Consider the following 12,033-nt stretch of genomic DNA (forward strand, 5'->3'; position numbering starts at 1 on the left):
CACATCCCATCTGCTGCATTCTGTGCTGGTATCTGAGTTGCTGCAGGTCGCAAAACAAAAGTGATGCCACTCCACTGGGGTCGTAGGGTTCGTTTCAACATAGTGGGGGTTTGGACGTCCTCTGCCAGGAAATTCTGAACATCATACAAATAATTTCCTGTATCCTGGTGAATTGTTATGCTCCAATTTGTGTCTTTTCTGAATCGATTTGAGGTGTAAATGTAACTTATTTTGTCAAAATTAAAGTCCTCTGCTACTTTTTTTCCCGAGGCGATGTGTTCCCGGTATTCCCACTGCAAAAACAGCACATCAACTGGCATCAAATGATTTTGATATTCTTAGTTGTGGTTATTTTTATTTTAATATGCTTTTTATTTTTTGCAAAATGCAATCATGTCTTATATAAAGAAGAAAAATGTGTTAGGAAGAGGTTAGAAGCTGCTGTTTGCCCCCTTTAACCCTTTAAGATGAAGTTAAAATACATAAAAAGTACTTATTTTTCTGGATGAAGCTTGGTTAATTGTAAATTAATTGCATTTGTTCATTTACATCACTAAGGATTGTCACTCCACTGCAGCTGGTTTGATCCAGCACGATTTGATTTGATCTGTTAGTAATTCGTATGTGAAGAATTATTGCAGTGGGGCATCGGGGAATCAAACATGTGTTACACTTCTGTAAGTTTCTATTCCCTTTGGAAATACTTGGCCCTTAATGGGCTGGGCCTTACTGTCGAAACATGCTAAAAAAATTGCTCCCACTCTCTTTCTCTTCCTCTCTCACACACACACACACACACAAATTGATATAACCACAGCCTCTTAACCGGTTTTAGCAGGCTCTAATAGCTCAAATCGGAGAAACTGGAGAAAAGAAACTTCTTGCGAGAGTCACATCATGTTAGCGCTGACATTGCTGATTGAGTTTGCTCACAATCACACGGGTCAAGGCGGGGGTCAGGCCCATGGATCATTTAGTTTAATGGCTGTTTCCTGCCTGCTCGAATGTATGTGCCACATTGTAGGAAACAGTCAGATGCAGCCATATTATTACAGGACATAATGCAGTAAGGGAAAAGGAGTAGAAAAAAAAGGTGTGCAGGGAAATAAAGAATGAAAGAAAGCAAAGCACCTATAGAGAGAGAGAGAAGGAGGACGGAGAGGCAGAGGAGAGAGAAATCAAGAAACTGAGACCCAGAGGGAAAGAAAGAGATGGTGACAAAGGCAGAGGGGGAGAGCTTTACTAATTTTGTGGCCTGTCTGTGTCACCAGCACCCTGTTGGGACGACAGATGTGCAGATGATGTCATGTAGAAAGGGGATAGGGCGGGAGGGTGGAGCGATCGGAGCGCGGGAGGACAGTGGACAGGCGGAGCCTCGATCTGAGAGAGGGAAGGGGGGAGAGAGGGAGCACAGGACTGTGGCAATCCTGCATTGCCCTGCAGTCACGCAATTATTCAGTTTTCCTAAGATGTGACTCAGTATAGTTTAGAAAGTGTGAGTGCTTTCCAAAAAAGAGCTACTTATGCGTCCTAACAGCCCCGGTTCAAAGTGTTTGCATGAAAGCGAACAAATCGAGGACAGAAAAGAAGTCTGCATTTGCTCTGCCGTCGTCATTTTCGCACTGCAGAGGCAACAAATGTGCTGAACTGGTGGTTTTAGTTGCAGGACCTCTCACAAAGCGCAGCCTCTCCAAACCACACAGGCCATCGGAGCTATAATTTACTTAGTGCAGTCACTGCTGAAGTTTACCCTCCCATCCCCTGACCGGCCACAGCATAAGAACCCAATTGTTCTCGTGGTCTGCAGTGACAATGGCTGTTTGTGGTCATCCGGAGAAAAAGAAAGTGAGAAAGAGGACGGGATTGAGGAGGGGAGAAAGTCGAGGCCATACGATCCAGTAATTTGTACCGTTCACTTGCTAAAGATATAGTCAGGGTCGGGCTCGGAGTGGGGGGTCACGGCGACCGCCGAGTCCAGCCGGGGATCGCCTCGAGGACACCATTTTCCCAACAGTCTGCCCCGTGTCCTGTGCTTTAACCCATCCGGCCCTGTGGCAGTTCCAACTGTGTGACCAACTTTAGCTTGCTTGCGTTCCCAGCCTCCTCTGCCCCCCACCTGCGCTCTTTCAGGCCAATTGTGCTGGCATGGCAGAGGGAGAAATTGAATGAATTAGGCAGTCGGATGTTGCCTAATGGTTGTACTGCACAAATGCAGCCATTCCTGGCATTGTTATGTGTTCGAGTGAGACTGAGAGGGATTGTGCTCTTCGCTCCAGCTCAGGAAAGCAGCTAATAAGTGAGACAACCTGTGGGAATGGGCCCAAACCAAAAGAGGACTGAGGCACTTTTTTCCCCCCTCTCTTAGCTTTACTTTTTGAAGCCTTTGCTTTTTAAATGTTATTGATGTGTATTGAAGGACAACAGTCCAGTCGCTGATTCATTGATTCATTCTTAGCTGAACACGTGGCAGCTCTAAAGCAACCCAAAGCGAGCATGTGAAAAATGTCGCACCCCTTTGTTCAAAATGACCGCTAGCGCAAAAAAAGGATCATGTCATCACTTCATAAAATACAGCATAAACTCCTGAAGCGTGGCCCTGCCCATATCACCACCCGCACACACAATGCCAACACAATGCAGCTTTTCAAGCAGATAAGATGCTGATAACTGCACAGGCCTAGAGTTACAGATGGCAGCTGCAGCCCACTGTTGTCCTTCCTTCTCATGGCAAAGCGGTGCTGACCTGAGTCTGAGGACACCCTAGGCCCTCCGGGGTAATCATTGACCTGTTACCTGTGGCAACCAAGCCAACAACGTACGGCGCAGCCACAGGACTGCTGATAATAAAGTGATAACGCAGGTGCACGGACACATTCAAACACGCATGTGTGCTCGCACTTTAAATTGATTTCTAAAAGATGAAATTAGACGTAAGTTACACTGAACTATTCGGGACACGTGCTCCTCTCGGCAGGCCTCGGGAGAACCTATTATCCTGTGCTCATTTTCATTATTTCCCTAAGCAGGGCGGCACTGTTAAAACATGCATGCTCAGCCAACCTACACTGTATAAACAAAACTTTAATAAAAAATATTGAGGGCACACCCAACACAAAGGGGGAGAGGCACAAAAAGAAGCTATCAGGGATGTACCGGTCATACCAGTGTACTTGTTCCTAAAATTAAAACCTGTACCCCTCTTTGTGGAAGTGATAAGGATCATTTTAATGGAAGTTAATGTGTAGATTTCAGGGGGGGGGGGGGGTGTAGGGAACATGTCTCCCTTAATATTTAGAACAATTGTCCCCCCTCAATAAACACATAAAAGTAGCAGAAGACTTTTATTTTGACAAAATTAAAGACTTTTTAACCATAAATGGATGCAAAAAGGCACAAACTGGTTCCGAAAATTCACAAGAATGCAGGAAATGAAATGTTTGTCACTCCAGATTTTCCGGGGGAGGACTCCCAACCATCCTTGCTTCATGTGTCCCCCCACGCCCTTGTGGTCATGCCATGGCCGATGCTTAATAAAGTCAGGATCAAGCAGGACGCTCATCTGCAGTATCAGATCACTGCACCCTTACCTGATGTACCTCATAGTATATTCTCCATTTGGTGCACATGCAGCAGCCAACTTGAGCAGCTCAAAAGTTTCCCAAACTTCACACACTCAGAATCCAGAGTCAGCTTTTGCTCAGAGTGACGAAGAGGTAACTTAAGATGGATGAAGGGGAAAAGGTCGCGACCAGCTTTTTGGAGTTTGAGCATCGTGATCGTTCAGATCTCAAGTCTTTTTCATGGCGCTAGGTGGGGCGTGGCACTGCACTGCAGCACGTTAGAGGGGAACAAGCCGGGGTACCATCCAAGGAGAGGAAGGAGCAGGGAGAGGAGGGTGGGCGGCGGTGAGGGCAAGAGGGGTAGAGACAGCAGTTTGGCCCTCAACAAAAGCCTCCTCCCACTTTTTTTTTCCTTCTCTTTCCTCAACACCTCCCCTCCTCTCTCCGTCCTCCGAAACTTGCTCCTTCCTCCTCTCCTCTCTCTTGCTGCCGTACTTTTGGGCGCTCCATGCAGAATGGTCTGTGTCTGAGAGCAGTGGCCTGAAATAAAACTAAGAGGGGCCTTGGTTGGGAGGAGAATGCTAGCTTTGTCTCAGCTGCCATCCACACTGTCTGGAGACGTGGTAGGGAGAGAGCTCAAAGAGAGTGTCTGATTGCAAATTAGCAGTGCCAAATGGAGCGCCCTGGCCACCTCCATGAGATTCAGCCCCCTTTTTCTCCTCTCCTCTCCTCTCCTCTCCTCAATTCAAATCATGGAAAAAAATCTCGTTAAAGAAGTTTAATGGCGGAGTCAGTACTTTTCCTTTGTCAATACTCTTTTCTTAATTGGTGTGATTGAATGTACAAATTGTCTAAAATGAAAGATTGATGAGTATTGAGTGCTGAGGTCCATTTAGGTGCAAGGTTTTGGATGATAAGTGCTTAATACCATATCTACAGTATGTCCATTAGCAGTGCAAACATCTCTTAATATCATACTTGAAGTGAAATATATGTTGAATTTCCAGCGTATCATAAGTTTGACAACTAAACGTCTCAGTGGGGATTTTAATTTTGTAAAGACCACTTTGAGTAACTGGAACTATGCAAAACCATTTCTCCCTTATTATTGCTTCTTCAGCATGTTAATTTACACTTCAATATGTTCAGTGCAGAAGAAATAAAACAGGTACAGTTAATCTCATATAGTTGTTTTGTTACATTAAAGAATTATATAGAAAAATAAGTAAAATATAGATTAAATCTATGGATTTTAAAGCTTGCCATAACTGCAAGCGTCATGTCAGCAAGCATCTGTATGTTCCATAATGTGTGATATATCATATGTGATATATCATATAATAATAACATATAGACCATTTGAAGCTCCAGTGACAGCTTGAAAAATAAAAAATAAATAAATAAAAGTCATATAAAGTTTATTAACTATTATGTATGTTAGAGAAAAAATGTAATTGATTTTACACTGTTATAAATACTTATTTTTTTCAATATAAAACTTTTGACAAATAGTGCTTAATTAAATATTAATAATAATGCAGCTTTTATTTTGAAGTATTTGTTTAGAATCAGTTTAAGGGAATAAGCAGTGAATTAGTAAATTATAATCAAAGTGTACACACAGTTTTTATTTAGAAAGCTAACCAGTGGACCACCAAGCTTTTAAAACTTGCTAACACTCAGCTTTATTTTACTTTAAGGTGCTGAAAAAATAATAACGTGTGTGTTTGTGTTTGTCTTAAGTCACATCAGGTGAATCTCCATCATTATGAACTTGTGTCACCTTTTAATCCCGGTTATAGCCTACATGCTCAGCCCCATATGCAGCCGAGCTGTAGGAACACACACACACACACACACTTCACACACTCCTCCACACACACACACACACACACACACACACACGCACACGCCTAATCCTATACTATCTTTCTGCGCTGATGGATATAGGCGTACTGTACACAGAGCTCGGTCACTGAGTGCAACTGTAATATCACCTGTCAATACAGATTTACCAGCACTCAATACACTTGTCTGTGTGCTGCAGGTTCACAGTGGGACTGGTGCTTCCACTCATGTGCACAGAGGCAAAAATAAATAAATAAAAAATTAAAACGATACACAAATAGTGATTCGATCATCAACGATAGTATAAACGAGCCTTTGGGGGTTTTTTTTACTTACATTTTTCTGTGTCTTCCACAGATTATAACAACAAATCACATTGTGTTTTTCTTTATTTTTAATGTAAAACAATTTCTGTAAAACTCATTTCATTTTACAGGACAATGCAGTTTTTTCAATACACCATGAGGTTTTTTTTAATTAAATTGGTAATTTAATAATTTACTTTTAGGCACTTATTCACCTCACTACATTTCCCAGTGAAGGGGTGTATTCTCAAACATCACAGGGAGTTAATATTAATAGTTAATGGTTTAATCCATACTTATAAGGTGTATTTGATGCACTTAAAAAAAAAGCACTTTAATATCTGTCTGCATTTTTCCATAGTGACTCGGCAGGTGTGTATCCACAGCATAAATGGAGTGTAACATTTAATTTCCTCTCTGTATGCTGTCGGTTATTGTTTGATGTATTTATTCTGCTGGAAAACTGATTTATGAAGTGGATCATATCTGTTTATAGGAAGGTTTAGATTTCTGGGGGGGGGGGGCATGGGACACATCATCCTTAATATTTAGAACATATGCACTATCCCTCAATATTCATTTTGACAGAACTACAGATGTTTGCACCATAAATTGATGCAGAAAAGGCACAAAATGGTGCATGAAAAATTCCCCAGAATGCAGGAAATTATGTGTATGATGCTGAAAATTTTCTTTGCTAAAGCTGAAATTAAACCTTTGTGTCTGTGTGTGTTTGCAATATTTTCAAAAGCAAATTTTCAGAGGGAGAACACACACACACACACACACACACACACACACACACACAGAAAAAAACAGATGGATAAATATCTGCTTTAGTAGCCTTGTAATTTCAATCCCTTACAAACTTATAATTTACCTTTTTCAAATTAAGACCCATACAAACCAGCATCTGAGATTAAAGTAGCTTTTGTGTAAGGTATAATTTTTTAATAACTTTCTGAATGACAGATTGGCCCTTTAACAGCAATGCATTGCCTCATCCCCACACTTTATTAATCAATAATGTGTCTGTGAAGCAAATCGGCCAACAAGTCAGGACTTGTCTCCGAGTCACCTGTGGTGTCTAACTGCACATGCAGACCTTCATTAACCCACAGAGGGGACGAAACCCAACCGAGCTCATTACGGCGGGCAGACAGGTGTAAGCAATGCAGCTTTAAATCAGGTGTGTGTTTGTTAGCTAGCATAAAAAAAATAGGCTAATTAGCTGTGGAGCTAAACATGGAGGCAGCATTTTAGATGAATTTAGCTGCTTTAATGTGTTTTCAGCTGCTGTTAGGGTTGTTTTAGCTTTGTTGGAGGAAGGTGACAGCCATATTTAAGGTATGAAGCATTAATTTGCTTTAACACGACGCCTCCTGCTTGTTTTCTACATATTTTAATGTGAAGAAGACTATAGCTGGGGCATGAGGTAAGCTTGCTGTTAGACATGTAGGTGGGGTATGATACAAACGAAAAAACACCACATTTTCTTTTTAAAAATAATCCAAGATGAGTTAAAGCCTGCGCGCAACGGTTATGTTGTGACTTTATAGTGACCTTGGTACTTTATTTAATTTTTAACGTCATAAAACAGCAGTGTATTACTCCTTTAACCTTTAAAGTGTTAATAAAGTGTGTTTTTTATTTCCGCGGCGGTATTTCAGGCTATTTTCAGCCCAAAGTAAAGACAGTGACACAATGAAAATGTCTTTTTCATGACATCAGGTAAAAGCAAATAGTGCTTTTTAAGATCCGCGGAGGGTGCAGGAGGGGGGGGGGAGTGAGTGAAGGAGCCCTTAATAATCATCTCAATACAGCCTGTTTTTGAAGACATTTCAATATGATATGCCTTTTCTCCCCCCCCACCCCCCCACCCCCCCCCACCTTTAGGGGACATTAAATAAGCAGGCTGCTGCTGCTGCACACCCAGGGCTGGTTGTATAACGGGGCTTCACCTCAGCTGAACTTGACGCATCTGGTTCATCGGCGGCGAAGGACGCGCGGCGCAGTCTGCAGGCTGTGTGTCCCCACTGAACCGAGCTGGATGGCTGCGGAGAGACACGCACACGGGGGGGGGCGAAACACAACTCTGTCGTGGCCCGGTAGGCGCTCGCGGAGACTGTCTCACCCCAGCACATTCAACATGACGACTTTTTCTACTTCCCAGCCTACAAATATTGCTTTGTGCTTTTTTTTTATTTCCTGCTATTTTGTGGCTCAGGGACATAACAGAAGACGAGGTAGCGTTAAGAAGATATAAAGCCCGCGGACTTGGAGTTGGACACCCCGGAGGGAGAGACCATCCAACTTGAACTCGGAGACCTGTCGGTGCGTAGTCTTTAATTCACCCTTTTCTCTTTGTTAGGCGTGTTTTAAGAGGTTTCCATTTGCGTAAAATGCGTACAAATGACAACAAAGCTCGACTTTTTGAGCGTAAAGCGTGTAGCGATATATTTCCCTCAGACTGGGTCAGTGGATATTGACACTGTTATGACTGAACCGATCCACAGTCCTCAGGGGGAAGTTTCCAGGGTGCTAAAAACCAGCGCGTTCATAATAACACTTTAACAGCTTCACATAATCGTCTGTAAATTTGCGAACAAGTCCCAAACATCCTCCAGTCCTTACATGAAGATGAAATGGTCGCCGGAGTGTAAATTCTCCCCTCGCAATACAAGAAAGGAGGTCGCCTTTTTCGTGCCCTAGTTTCCCTTCGCAGAGAGGCATAATCTTTCCCTTTGTTGTCCCCGATGCAAACACAGATAGGCAGCCGGGCACATCACGTCAGTCCAGCGGAAAACATCACCGCTCTCCAAGTGGGCAATTTACAGGATTTCAGCGAAATGTGCGTTTAATTAGAAAAAAAGCGACGTCTCCCGAGCTGCTCACCCTGAGATAATCAGTGTATGTAAGACATGAGAACATATGGTAGAGCTGTGCGGTTTCCCCTGATGTGTCACTGTGGTTTCCCTCAGAGAAGTTTTTGATGAAATTAATTCATTGAAATCTGAGAGGAGCGAACTCAGCAGTAGCTGGATGTATTTTTAATGGTTAAAAGGCCTGTGTGGGCTCCCTGGCTGTCTCAGGTGTACGGCGAGCTTCTTTTAAAAGACTAAAATGTGTTTGAAAAATTATAGAAACTTAAAAATCCCCTTTGGTGAATTAAAGCGAGGGTGTACATGATGATATTTATTTGATATTACATGCGAGAAGGTGTTTAAACAGTCATAACAGGAGCTGCACATTCATCAGGTAGGACGTGTAGATTTTCGTATTAGAGAACAGAACAAATAAGCAGTTTTCGGGTTCATACGGAGTTCATTTCGTAGCCTTAATCTTTTCTTCTTGTGGCTATAGATGGTTTATTGATAAATAAGCTAATTTCCCTGACAGTAATCAATGTGGGCCATCATCTTTCTCTGAGCAAAAAAGTAACAGTGCATTCAAGATGGTAGAAAGATTAATACTTAGAAGTAGAATCCTATTGTTGTTCACACTGCGTGGAAATGCAGGATTTATACTGCGATTGTCCTGCTTTACAGTAAATTTCAACATGTCCTCGTGTTATTTGTGAGATTCAGACATCTCTTTTCAGTTCCGTTGTCTCAGATCATGCCAAAGATAATGTTTACCTACAGCACCTTAAGTCAAAAGGTTTAAACGTGGAACAGACACAACACTTTAACACTTTATCACTTTATCTTAAGGGTTTTTTTGTCCTTTGAAATCATCTCTGGCTTCATGCACATCTGCGCATGTATTTTGCTTGATATGTGTGTGTGTGTATCTGTGTGTATGTGTGCTCTCAAAGCTTCATCTGCAGGCTGGCGAGCGGGCCCGGGTAAGATTCAGCTCATACTGGAGTGTCAGTCGAAATTGCAACGCAGCAGTGTTTCCTAAGAAAAGATCTGTGTTGGCTGACAGAAACATGGTGTTGTGCTACGACCATATTCTCTCCCCGTCCATGCCTCTTTCACAGGAAAGAGGAACAAGAACTGCCAGAAGCCCGAAATATGAATAGGGTCAGAATGACCTTTTGGCCGCAGCCGTCGCTCGCAAACACACTTTCATGAGATGTATTAATACCTTGATATTGCATGTTTATAAAGCGCAGTCGCCGCTGTAAACAGGAAAATGCCATTGTGCCTTCGAGAAAATGGAGTCGAAACACAGGTGGACCTCAGACAATGGACTGAGGCTCATTTCTCCAAAGTGAGTCAGTGGGACAGGAGAAAGCACATGGCTGCAGAGTGAAAATTGGCGTGATTATCGTCTGATTTACCCTGCCACCCTGTAGCTCAGAGCCCCGTTGTGGGCCGTACTGGCGGTTGCCAATATGGAGAGAGAAGAGGCTTGGATTCACCCAAAATTTCTCTCATTTGCTTTCAGAACAGCTTCATCCTGCCTCCCACTCTCCCTTTTGCTCTCTCATATCTCACGCAATTGATTGAAACCCTAAACGGCAAGATCAGGCCGAGCGCAATCCAGCCTTTCTATGAATAGTTGATTGGATGTGATGGTGATGTGGTGTGTTGTTTCTTTAAGGGCATTTCAGGTCAGAGGGCGGGAGGCGGTGGGGTTGGCGGGGCGGGAGGGATTTTCGGTGTGCACGGCTGATACTGCAATGTGGCATGCTGTGTTGTCCCATCCTGTCCTGAGCTGCGTCGTAGAGGCGCACAGAGACTCATGTCACTCCCTAATCAGGTCATCTGGCGTTTTGAAAATGCGTGCACGTACTGCGTTAGTTTCTGCCTGTGGAGGGACTTAAAAGGTGTTTTTCTGCGCCTTTTTTAAATACACATCATTTATTTTATTGTGTGTGTCTGAGCCACCTTGTCATGTTCTAAGCTGCACAGATGGATGGTGTATTAACAGTAGGAGCAGTGGGCGTCTGTCACCGATTATTTTTTTATTTTTTTTTTTTCTTGGTATTAATAATGTGGCAAGCCATGAGCTGACAGTATAGTGTGCAGCTAGTGTGCATTTCTAAGTGCAACAAGCGTTTGAGTGCATGCATGTTTGTTGCTCCGGTATGCCTCTGCTGTCCCCACCAAACACATCACGTTTTAAATCTCTGCGCATCTCAGTGCAGGGCATTTAAGTGCTTGACCTAATTTCTCTGGCAGCGAAGAATCCACTAGTGAAGGCCTTCCTCTGTGTGTGTTTGTGTGTGTGTATGTGCGCACGCGCGTGTTGCTCTGGGTGTTTCCTCCTTGCTTTTCTAACAGGAAGCTGATGTGGAGTTCAACTGAGGACAAGGAAAAGGCCTTTTCTTTCCACTGTGAATCATTTGAGAGAGAGAGAGAGAGAGAGAAAAAAATGAAAAAAAAGAGGGGAGAAAAAAAAGAGACCAGGCCGCTGCATTGATTCAACCCTCTGCAATCTGGCCTGCTTCTCTCCCTCTCTCTCTCATTCCCTCCCTCTTCATTCTCTATACCTTATTGTCTATTTCAGCTTCTTTTCTCGCTCTTTTGTTTTATTTCTAGTTCGACTGATGTCGGATAGACAGCAGCGTTCTGGGGGGAATCGGCGGGTTTATAGAGAGTTCACGAGTCCTGTGAGAAGATGGGGAGGAGGGGAGAGGAAAGGAGAGACGAAAAGCAAATGAAGCAGAGCTCTGTGGGGAGCAGTGCAGGTTCTTCCGGTTCAGTTTTAACATACCCACAGCAAAAAAGAGGCTGTGTACATAGGAGGAAAAAAACACCATAAACCACCTACACAAACTGTACCACTGGCTTTATTAAAGCCAGTGTTGAGGCGCTGCGAAGGATTCTGAATCCCTTTGTATTCCTGAAAGCTGTGATAATATGGGAATAACAAAAGCTAAAAATAACTAATAAACCCTGCTGGGTGAGAGATAAAGGGCTGAAATATTTAAGTAGATTTCCTGTCGCAGCTGCAGTGCCAAAGAAGGATGATTGAACGCTGATATCCCAAACTGTGATCATTTTTTGGACGTAATTGTGACATGGATTTATGTCTTTTGAAGGTCAGTGAGTTTAGTTTGTTCTCAGACACATTTTACGTAGGATGATACCTGTTCCAAGAATCCAATACAGGCCAAGGCATATGGTAGAAATGGCATGACCTGAACCCTAATTGTCGATTATCTCATTTTCAAGGTTGCGTGTACATATTGCAGCAGAAGGGGATTTTTAGGAATTAAATAAGAGCAGATATTCTAACTGAAACCACCTACTCAGCCTCTTCCGTGTGTTTGCAAAATATTTAACTGTTTGAGTTGTTCGTCTGCGAGATTGAACTAAAAACATAGTAGCACATGCTGCCGCTGCAGCACGACAGAAATAAGAACA

The 12,033-nt window shown here is 43.0% G+C and overlaps 1 long non-coding RNA gene across 1 annotated transcript in view; it reads left to right on the top strand.

Annotated features, from left to right (window-relative positions):
- Positions 1-7,647: 7,647 nt before the first annotated feature.
- The window catches only part of LOC117249505 (uncharacterized), a 35,502-nt gene continuing 31,116 nt past the window's right edge, over positions 7,648-12,033 (top strand). Inside the window, exons 1-2 of the long non-coding RNA XR_004500992.2 lie at positions 7,648-7,821; positions 7,941-8,047. This is a non-coding gene — a long non-coding RNA (uncharacterized LOC117249505). The remainder of the gene's footprint in view (positions 7,822-7,940; positions 8,048-12,033) is intronic.

The sequence above is a fragment of the Epinephelus lanceolatus genome, chromosome 23 (assembly GCF_041903045.1).
Source record: "Epinephelus lanceolatus isolate andai-2023 chromosome 23, ASM4190304v1, whole genome shotgun sequence".
Taxonomy (NCBI): domain Eukaryota; kingdom Metazoa; phylum Chordata; class Actinopteri; order Perciformes; family Serranidae; genus Epinephelus; species Epinephelus lanceolatus.